Raw genomic sequence first — 12058 nt, 5'->3', positions numbered from 1 at the left:
CCTTGTATGGTCCGTGGACCTCACCCTAAAAATGCCGACCCATCATCATTGCTCTGGTGTCGTGACGATAATCTTTTCAAGTGCAACTTCCAGCATGCAAAGGCATCAGCCAAGGAAAACAAGAAGTCATGGGGATTAGACTTCAACCCTGGTCCCTCTGCTCCCCATGCTGATGGCTCACGTGATGCAGAACCCAATGTCATCAGCCCCTTTTCATACCTTGATGGCCTCATCACTTACATCTTGGTCCAAGGTGCCAGAGTAGATCATTATGATAATGATGCTGATACTGATGAAGCCCCAGCTCCTCCTCCAAAGCCGCAGAAGCTAAAGAAGACTAAGGCTTCACAATCAGCTGCACCTCTAAAAGCTTCACGTGCGAAGCCACTGGCCACTGCACCTCCTGAAGACAGTGTGCAGTCTGAAGATCTATCACGCATCTCCAAGAAGTCGGAGAAGAAAAAGAAAATCGTCAAGAATACTGATCAGACATTAACTCCTGCTGCCATTCTGCGTGAAGAGCACATTGATCTGTCCAGCGATGACGATCTTGCAGATGATGCTCTTGAGCAACTGATCAAGAGCAAGGAAGAAGAAGAGATCTTCAATAATTTGCCTCTCTTTGATGTGGCAATCATCCATAACTTCATTGATGAGTGGTTTGACACCCCAAATCTCAGCTTTGATGATCTGCAACTTCCCATTGGCCTCAGCGTCGCCTTCAATGGCGCCATTGCTTCAGAGCTAACTCTTGCTCAGCGCATTGTTGAACTGAAGCACAAGATCGACTATGAGAAAGCTCAGTTCAAGAAGCATGTGGCCAAGCTCAGCGTGCAAGATGTCAAAAACTTCAAGATCATGCTGCACGAGCTCAAAGAAGCTTTTCACAAGAAGCGCGAAGAAGCTCGAGGCTCTCGTGAGCGCATGAAGAGTCTGGCTGACAAATGTGTGCTAGCCTACAATGAGGCTGAGAAGCGCAAGGCTCTTGGTCATCCTGGCATTGACCCCAGAATGGCTGCAAAGAAGAAGAAGCTATCAACTGTTCAGCTTGCACCTTCAAGGCAAGATGAACCTCGCATAGTCTTCCCAAGCAGCATGACTGGCTCGAAGCCAAAGGTCATGTCAACCGCTTCTAAACTGAAGAAGACGAGGGTTGCCGAGGCTGAAGCCAGAAAAAGGAAAAACACAGAAGCCTCTGATGCTGCTCCCTCCAAGAAGAAGCGCAAAACCAAGAAGAATAAGGCTACTCCCACAGAGCCCCTTATTGTTGAACCTATCTCAATGGTTCGCCCTGCATCTGAACATCAAGAACGAAGGATGATTGTTCATGAGCCTGCTTCCACAGAGGCTTATGAAGCTGAAGACATTCCAGCAGTTGATCACATCACTGCTGAAGACATTGGTCACCATGATAATGTTGAAGATGATGAAGTTCTTCCTCAGATTGAACACAACTTGGTATCATCGCCTGTTCTCACGAACAACAAACTCATCAGCATTGGTCGTCCTCTGACGCCAATTGCTCAGGATGCATCATGGGCTGATCGCCCACAACAACAAGACTCTCCCAGTACTCCCCAACAACAACAAGTCACACCACCTGTGCAAGTTGAAGAGGATGAGGCCCAGCCAACTCCATCTCCAAAGGTATTGCCTGTACTAAAAAGGCTTCGCAAAGGACCAAGGCCTCAAGTCCCTCTTCCGAGTGTTCCAGAAGGAGAAGTGCACCACCAATCTATTGCACGTCAAGTGTTTCCAGAAGCCACTCCAACTGTGAATGTCTTCGAGTCTGAAGCCAAAGCTGCTGAAGACAATCCAGCTGCATCAGCCGATGACGAACATGAAGAAGAACGTGCCCCAACTCCCCCCATTACTGAAGAAGTTGTTCCTAAAGTGAACGTGCCAGTGCCAGACCTTTCAGCTCATCAAGTGGAGGTTGAAAATCTTGAGGCTGCCACCACCAACACAAATGAAGCCCATGATGTAGTCATGGCTGAAGTAAGTGTGGAGCCTGCACCAAGCAACATGCCCGAAGTCAATGCTGCAACTGCTCCCGAAGCTTCTGTTGTGCAGCCTGAAACCACTGTTGTTGCCACTGCTCCTGTTCCACCACCAAGGCCCCATACAATTGAGCAAGCATACAACCATGGCCAGCTAATCACTGTCAGATGGCCCATTCTGGTCCCTCCACCTAATGTCTCAGGTCCTCAGTTTGATTATCACATTGAGCATAGGCCTCAGGTCCAGAAACCAAAGCCAAGACTGCCAAGGTTTCCAGGTACTGCCACCTCTACAGGGTCCTTCAATGCAAATGGCTTCAAAAGCCACAACACCTTCTTTGACAGCGCAAAGAACCCCTACTCAAGGCCAAGAATATCATCTGATCATTTCTGGAGTCATCAACAACGAAGCTATTACTCCTGCGTTCTGTATGATCAAGGTCGCATTTTCCCTCATATGCGCCTCGACACTGAAGCCATTGCTGGACTGCCATGCTTAGAAGAAGCACTTGACTGCTTTCGTGATGCAGGTCTTCTCAGCTTTGTGACAGACAAAGAACATTGGAATGAGGAACTTTTGCTTCAATTCTATGCTACCCTCCACATTCGCGGCTACAACAGGGATACAAAGACATGGGTTCTCGAGTGGATGACAGGAAATGTTCATAATGAAGCCAAAGCTCTTGACATCATTGAGCTTACAGGGTTATCCACTCCCGGAGAACTGTACGAACCTGGTTGTCAACACCACCGCAATGCACTGGAGAGCATCTTCCATAAGCCAGAACCCAACATGAGCCAGATGTTGAGCATGATGAAGCCTTTCCCACATGACGCTGAATACCCAAAGGAGTTCTTTGTTGATGACCTTGAGTATCTGTCGCGCACCATATATCACATCATCAGGCGGACTCTATGGCCTATCAAAGGGCATTCATCAGCTGCAAAGCTTGAAGGAGCCATGAAGACATTGGTCTTTTACATCCTCAATGGCATCAGCTTCAATGCACAAGATTTCTTCCTCCGGCAACTGGCTGCGTCTGGATCTGACCTGTTTGGCCTGAAATTCTATGCTCCATGGGTCATGCGCCTCATCAAGCTACACTCTGCTATCAACTATCAGCCCTCTGCTCGCAATCATGTGATCTTTCTACCAGAGGTTGATATGTCAGTTGAAGCCATATACCTTGAGCCTGCCAAGAAGCCTCTTTGTCTTCAAAATGCTGAACACCAAAGCTTCACTCAGCCTATGGAAGGAGTCCAGGCAGTAACTCGTGTCTATCCAATGGCTGGAAACACTCGTCTACGTCATCGTGCGCCTACTGAAGCTACTGAGAGCACAATTGCCCAAAGATCTAAGAAGCGCCCTCGTGTCCTAAATGACTGAGAACTTCTTGTGGCACTGCATCAGAAACAAGACAAGCATCACTTTTGGCTCAAGCGACAGATGCAAAGCCTCTTGGTGGACGTAAATCGCATTCGAAATCTTGCCACCAAGAATGCATTTGTCACTCACGAAACCTGTTGGCGATCATGGAAGAGTTTGACATTGCTCAGTGCTGAAGCAGATCTTCAAGACGATGGCTTCACTGAAAGATTCAAGTTTGACTCCACTCCTCCACGGAATGATGTCTTACGACGAACTCCATCCCTTGAAGACTCTGACTATTCTTCCTTCGCGGCAACTGTGAATGCCATTGTGATCGATGATGAAGACGGTGCTACTTCACCGCCCCCTACTTCTGCACGCATTGACACTGTAGCAAGTTCGTCTGCGCCGCCAAACAACAATGACAACCCTGCTGCTTCACCTACTCCTCATGAGGACGAGTAGATGCTCTATGTCTTCAAACCTTTTTGGTCATTACTGACAAAAGGGGGAGAAGCATATGATTTTGATAGTCTTCAAGCGGGTTCATATGGGCGGTTGCTTTATATTTTGCCTAGTGATTACAACTCTTGCTTTTGATACATTTCGTTCGTTGAGTTGTAACACTTAAACTCGATGGTCGTCTGCTACTTATTTGCTTTTCCATGTGCGATGATAACTTCCGCACTTAGATCATTCTGCACACGTCCATTTTTCATTATGCATGTCATTCTCTTAGTCATATTATTTCATGCATGTTAAATTATCTTCATAAGCTGAAGAGGATCTCCACAAGTACAACCTGCCATGTGCATTTGCATTCCAAAAGCAAATTACTTATATTCACATCTTCAGGGGGAGCCCTTGCCACTTATGAAGACAATACCCTATCCTTTACAATTTCACATACTTCATTTCCATTGAAAACTTCAACCAGTTTGTCATCAATCACCAAAAAGGGGGAGATTGTAAGTGCATCTAGTGCCACCCCTAGTTGGTTTTGGAGTATTGACGACAAAGTTGGTTGAGGGACTAATGCGTTTGTGAGAATTGCAGGATAACGCAGGTAGTGTCCCTCATTGATTCGGTTTACCTACCGGAGATGACCCCTAAAAATGTATGAAGACATTGACGACAATGGTGGTATATGAAGATATTCATACTGAAGACTATGACATGAGAAGACAATGAGTGAAGACTATGAAGCACGAAGACTGTGTTGTTTCGTTGTTTCCTTTTCTTATTTGTTGAGTCATAGGAACCACCGTACTGTTAAGTGGGGTCCAAGTGAACAAAGTCAGAGTGACTAAAGTGATGCTCAACCCAAATCCTATGTCTTCGAGCGAAGACAATGAGAGCAAATCTTATCCAGAGCTGGATGAGTCAGCTTTGCTTGTAGCCCAAGTAAAGTTGTCGTGTGTGTTTGAAATCTGACTGTTGGAATACGTGTTAGTTACTTAGTGACCCAGGGTCATTTCGGACATATCTGGTCGGGTTGCCTTGTGGCTATAAATAGCCCACCCCCTACACCATAAATTGGTGGCTGCTCAGAGTTAGTTCACGGCTTTTGTCGTTTGAGAGCAACCCACCTCGAAGCCTTTGAGAGAGAAATCCTTGCGAGGACAAAGCCCAAACACCCAGAGCCAAAGAGTGTTAGGCATCACTGAAGTCTTTCTGTCTGTGTGACCTGAAGACTTATTACACTTGAGGACTGTGTATCCTCCAGCCGGTTAGACGTCGTGTTCTGAGCATCCAAGAGTCATTGTGGATCGCCGGTGAATGAAGTCTGTGAAGGTTCGGAAGTCTACCTTGAAGACTTACCAGAGTGATTGGGCGAGGACTGTGTGTCCTTAGCTCAAGGGGAATAAGGTGAAGATGCGGTCTTCTGAGTTGAATCTCAGCCTCCCTAACCAGACGTACAGTTGTCACAGCAACTGGAACTGCTCCAACAAATCCCGTGTCCTCAACAAGTGACTGGTTCTATCCTCTAACTCCCTTTACCTTAAGTTTGTCTTCGTGAAGTCATTGCCTATTTGTCATACCTGTTTGACTTCATTGCTTGACTACTATCGTTGATTGGCTTCATACTATCTTCCATCCTGATCCTTACTACCAAGCTGCTATTAGTCTTTGTACTTTCACATTATTGCATACTTGACTCTGGCTTGCTTGTTGTAGTTTATCTTCCGCTGCATATCAATTAGGTCATTTCTATTGTTTGTATTCGAAACTTCCATGTTTTGAAGACCTTGATAAAAATCGCCTATTCACCCCCCTCTAGTCGATAACTAGCACTTTCACCACAGTTTTAACAATTTTGTAGAGATAGAGGTTGAAGACTCTGTAAGAGTGCGAGTCCTTTCCATAACCGAGCATGAAGCCTTCGTGAGCTTTAGGTGCAAATTTTGACTTGTGATGGGGATCCTTGATCCAGCACCTAGCACCAAATACTCTGAAGTAGCTGACATTTGGCTTCTTGCCAGTAAGGATCTCATAGGATGTTTTGTTCAGAAGCTTATGGATGTAAACACGGTTGATGATGTGACATGCTGTATCAATAGCTTCAGGCCAGAACTTTCTTGGTGTATTGTACTCGTCGAGCATTGTTCGAGCCATCTCAATGAGGGTTCTGTTCTTGCGCTCTATGATGCCATTTTGCTGAGGTGTGTATGGAGCATAAAACTCATGAGTGATTCCCATTGTATCCAGATAAAGATCAAGCCCGGTGTTCTTGAACTCAGTGCCATTGTCACTTCTGATATGCTTGATCTTGATGCCATAATTGTTCATGGCTCGATTGGCGAAGCGTCTGAAGACATCTTGCACTTCAGTCTTGTAGAGAATTATGTGCACCCATGTATATCTTGAGTAGTCATCAACAATGACGAAGCCATAGAGACAAGATGTTGTTGTGAGGGTAGAGTAGTGAGTAGGGCCAAATAAGTCCATGTGTAACAGCTCGAAGGGTTGAGATGTCGTCATGATTGTCTTCGAGGGGTGCTTTGCCCTAGTCATCTTTCCAGCTTCGCAGGAACCACACAAATGATCCTTCTTGAACTTGACACCCTCGATGCCTATGACATGCTTCTTCTTGACGAGTGTGTGTAAGTTCCTCATGCCAGCATGCCCCAGCCTCCGATGCCAGAGCCAGCATTCTGAAGCTTTTGCAAGAAGACATACGGCAAGCTGTGGATCTGCTGAGAAATCTACCATGTATAGATCATCTTTCCGATACCCTTCAAAGACTAGAGACTTGTCAGATTCCATTAGTACAAGGCAACGATATTTTCCGAATAGCACAATCATGTTCAAGTCACAAAGCATTGAGACAGACATTAAGTTGAAACCAAGGGATTCAACAAGCATCACTTTATCCATGTGTTGATCCTTTGAGATTGCAACTCTACCTAGACCCAATACCTTGCTTTTACCAGTGTCAGCAAATGTAATATGACTCTTGTCTGATGGACGTAAGGTTGAGTCCATGAGAAGACTTCGATCACCAGTCATATGATTAGTGCATCCGCTGTCCATAATCCATTCTAAAGCATGAGGTGTCATACCCTACAATGCAGTTAGGAGGATAGGCTTCACAACAAGTGTTGTGAAGCATAAGCATTTGACGCACACAAGGATTATCACAGCTTAGATCAAGGTTAAGACTCTTAGTACGACTGGTAAGCGATTCAGATGTGAAATACATAGTAAGACCATTGTATCATGCGTCCCTTAATGTGTTTTAGGTCCCCAGCAATAGTATCGGATGGCTTTGATTGCAGGCTGGAGATCTTATTCTGCAAAAGAAAGTTAATTCTTCTTCACCACCCACATCTTCAGGGGTGGCTTAGAAGCAATGAGTCTAAGTGCAGCATCTGAGAACATCGGCTTTGGGGCCCTAGCAAATAGCCTTGCAGGAGATGAATGATACTCATATGAATAAGCAGAAAAGTTCTTAGTTCTATGAACATAGCGGTTTGAAGACACACGCTTATATTCATAAGTTTGAGTATGATTTCCCTGCAAAACATTGGTGTTAGGGTGACTCAAGTGAGTCCTGTATCTGTATGAAGCCTTTGGACCATATGACGCCTTAGGTCTGGGGTTTGTCTTCTTCCCTGGTGGTGTCATGATCACATTCACTGGAAGATTCTCAAGACAGCTTTTGGGAACCCAAATCTTCTTCATAGGTGGTCCATTCCTGCAGTTAGTACCAATATACCTGGCAAACACTTCACCATTCCGATTCTTGAACAGCTTATAGTTTGCATCAAGGGATTCATCAATGATAATAGGATTAGCACAGGTAAAGCCAGATAAGGTGGATGGATCCACTGAAGGTCCCTTTGCAGCAACCCATGTGGTTTTGGGATACTGCTCAGGCTTCCTGTAGGAACCATCAACATTCATTTTCCTCTCGAACCCAACACCCTCTTTCCTAGGGTTTCGGTTCAGAATCTGCTTTTTGAGGACATCGCATAGTGTCTGATGTCCTTTCAAACTTTTATACATCCCTGTTTCAAGCAATGTCTTCAACCTAGCATTTTCATCAGCAATAGTAGTGGTGTCCTCAGCAGAGGGGTTAGTTACCATATCAGTAGTTGAAGACAATGCAGCAATAGCAGCAGTGGAACATTCAGCAACAAAGGTAGCATTATCACGCTCAATGCATTTTAGACATGGTGGTTCAAATCTATCTAGAGCGGTACTGATCTGTTGAGCGCGAAGTGACTCATTCTCTTTTTGAAGATCTTCATGAGCCGCTCTCAATTTCTCAAGCTCTTGCTTCCTTTGAAGATAATCATAGGAGAGCTTTTCATAAGTGGTTGAGAGCGTCTCATGAAGACTTTCAAGTTCTTGGTACTTAGCATGAAGATTTTTTATGTCTTCAACTAAGGACTGTGAACGTGTCATTTCCGCGTCCAACAGGTCATCGCTTTTGTCTAACAGTTTTTGAGTATGTTCCATAGCTTTTTGTTATTCAGTTGCAATTTTAGCAAGTGTTTTATAGCTGGGTTTGGATTCACAATCAGAGTCATCTTCACTTGATGTTTGAAAGTAAGCATCACGTGATTTTACCTTGGCACCACGTGCCATGAAGCGGTAGGTGGGAGCAGGATCGTCCTTGTCATCAGCTTCAGCGTTGGTGTAGAAGTCATTGTCTTCAGTGTTGAAGATGGACTTGGCAACATAGGCTGTGGCTAGAGCCAGACTTGCAACGCCAGGGTCGGACTCCTCTTCAGACTCCACCTCCGCCTCCTCAGAAGCAGATTCCTCCTATGAATCTATTTCCTTGCCAACAAAAGCACGAGCCTTGCCAGATGAGCTCTTCTTATGAGATGAAGACCTTGATGAGGACTTGGAAGAAGACTTTGAAGATTTCTTCTTCTTCTTGTCATCAGAATCATATTCCTTGCTCTTCTTCTTCTTCTTCTCATTGTCCCACTGTGGACACTCAGAGATATAGTGTCCAGGTTTCTTGCACTTGTGACATGTTCTCTTCTTGTTGTCATGAGTAGAAGCTTCATCATTTCTTGAGCTAGATCGTGAAGACTTTCTGAAGCCCTTCTTCTTGGTGAACTTCTGGAACTTCTTCACAAGCATAACAAGTTCCTTTCTAATGTCTTCAGGATCATCAGAACCGCAGTCAGATTCTTCTTCAGATGAGGAAACAACTTTTGCCTTCAAAGCACGAGTTCGACCATAGTTGGGACCATAGATATCTCTTTTCTCAGAAAGCTGGAACTCATGTGTGTTGAGCCTCTCAAGTATATCAGACGGATCGAGTGTCTTGAAGTTAGGGCGTTCTTGTATCATGAGGGCAAGGGTGTCAAAGGAGCTGTCAAGTGATCTCAGTAGTGTCTTGACGATTTCATGCTTGGTAATCTCAGTGGCTCCGAGAGCCTGAAGCTCATTTGTGATGTCGGTGAGGCGATCAAACGTGAGCTAGACATTTTCATTGTCGTTTCTCTTGAAGCGGTTGAAGAGGTTGCGAAGAACACTGATCCTTTGGTCTCTCTGGGTTGAGACGCCTTCGTTGACCTTGGATAGCTAGTCCCAGACTAGCTTTGACGTTTCTAGAGCACTCACACGGCCATACTGTCCTTTGGTCAGATGACCAAAGATGATGTTCTTTGCAGTAGAGTCCAGTTGAATGAACTTCTTGACATCAGTAGGGTGACACCTTCACCAGTTTTGGGAACGCCGTTCTTGACGACATACCAGAGGTCGACATCAATGGCTTCAAGATGCATGCACATCTTATTCTTCCAGTAGGGATATTCAGTTCCATCGAACACGGGGCAAGCAGCAGAGACTTTGATTATCCCTGCAGTCGACATAGCTAAACTCCACGTGGTTAAACCGAATCACACAGAACAAGGGAGTACCTTGCTCTGATACCAATTGAAAGTGCTAGTTATCGACTAGAGGGGGGGTGAATAGGCGATTTTTATCAAAGTCTTCAAAACGTGGAAGTTTTGAAGGCAAACAATAGAGATGACCTAATTGATATGCAGCGGAAGATAAACTACAACAAGCAAACCATAGTCAAGTATGCAATAATGTGAAAGTACAAATTAAGACTAATAGCAGCTTGGTAGTAAGGATCAGGATGGAAGATAGTATGAATCCAACCAATGATAGTAGTCAAGCAATGAAGTCAAATAGGTATGACAAATAGGCAATGACTTGTTGGACAAGTAAAGGGAGGGAGAGGATAGAACCAGTCACTTGTTGAAGACACATGATTTGTTGGACAAGTTCCAGTTGCTGTGACAACTGTACGTCTGGTTAGGGAGGCTGAGATTCAACTCAGAAGATCGCGTCTTCACCTTATTCCCCTTGAGCTAAGGACACATAGTCCTCGCCCAATCACTCTGGTAAGTCTTCAAGGTAGACTTCCGAACCTTCACAGACTTCGTTCACCAGCGATCCACAATGACTCTTGGATGCTCAGAACGCGACGCCTAACCGGCTGGAGGATACACAGTCCTCAAGTGTAATAAGTCTTCAGGTCACTCAGACAGAAAGACTTCAGTGATGCCTAACACTCTTTGGCTCTGGGTGTTTGGGCTTTGTCCTTGCAAGGATTTCTCTCTCAAAGGCTTCGAGGTGGGTTGCTCTCAAACGACAAAAGCCGTAAACTAACTCTGAGCAGCCACCAATTTATGGTGTAGGGGGTGGGCTATTTATAGCCACAAGGCAACCCGACCTGATATGTCCGAAATGACTCTGGGTCACTAAGGAACTGACACGTGTTCCAACAGTCAAATTTCAAACACACACGACAACTTTACTTGGGCTACAAGCAAAGCTGACTCATCCAGCTCTGGATAAGATTTGCTCTCATTGTCTTCGCTCGAAGACATAGGATTTGGGTTGAGAATCACTTCAGTCATTCAGACTTTGTTCACTTGGACCCCACTTAATAGTACGGTGGTTCCTATGACTCAACAAAGAAGAAAAGGAAGCAACGAAACAACACAGTCTTCGCGCTCCATAGTCTTCACTCAATGTCTTCTCATGTCATAGTCTTCAATATGAATATCTTCACATACCACCATTGTCGTCAATGTCTTCATACATTTTTAGGGGTCATCTCCGGTAGGTAAACCGAATCAATGAGGGACACTACCTGCGTTATCATGTAATTCTCACAAACGCATTAGTCCCTCAACCAACTTTGTCGTCAATACTCCAAAACCAACTATGGGTGGCACTAGATGCACTTACAAATACCACTCGGCTCATTGGTTGTGTCGATCGTTGGAACGGAATTAGAGCTGATTCTTTTGCAATGAACTTTTTTTTCTTTTATTTTGAGAAATACAGTACATAGGCATACGCTCATGTTATTTGAACGGAGATCTTATTTGAATGCATTGTCAGTGGTAGCAATTACCATGCATAGGTTGTGCTAGTTTGTGTAGCTGTGTATTTGAGGAAGAGATCTCTTCACTTAATTTTTAGTTAGTGATTAGATTGTCTAGCAATACTCATTCATAGGTTTAATGCAAAGTTGAAAGTTGTCTCCTTAATTTAGAGGATGGATCCGAATTCAAGTTATTTGCTCAAAATTAAATTGTTCGGCAAATCGAAACAAAGCTCGAAAGGGCATAAGAGCATCTCCACCCCCCCCCCGGAAGGCCCCCAAGAGCACTTTTTTAGGCCTGGCGGTAAAAAAATGTTCCACTCACGTCCCCAAAGGCTCGTTTTTCGCCGATTTGACAAAAGTTAGCCCCGGCGATCGCACCCCAAACCCAGCCCCCCGGGGGGCAGTTCGGGACACCGGCGCCACCTGTTTTGCCTCTTGTGGCCCACCTGCAGCCACTCCCCCATATTCTCTTCCCCCGTCATTGCTTTCTTCTCGTAGAGCCCCCGTCTTCTCTCTCCCCGCGCACGAGCCCGAGGAAGTCGGACAGAGCGCCGCCGGTCTCGTCGCGGAGCAGGCGGTGCGCGGCGAGGACGCAGTTCATGACGACGTGCTCGCCGCACTTGACGTGGAGCATCCAGAGGCGCACGTACTCGAGGCGGTCCACCAAGGTGTGGAACTCGAACGCGAGCCCCAGCCCGACGGCCACGTGCGCGAGGCGCGCGCTGGTGTCCTGCAGCTCCTGCCTCGACGAGCCGACGCCGGTGATCCGCACGTGCGCCGGCGGCTGCAGTGTCCTCGTCGCCATGCTCTGCAGGA

This window comes from Triticum aestivum, chromosome 4B (assembly GCF_018294505.1).
Source record: "Triticum aestivum cultivar Chinese Spring chromosome 4B, IWGSC CS RefSeq v2.1, whole genome shotgun sequence".
NCBI classification, from domain to species: Eukaryota; Viridiplantae; Streptophyta; class Magnoliopsida; order Poales; family Poaceae; genus Triticum; species Triticum aestivum.
This window is presented reverse-complemented; position numbering follows the sequence as displayed.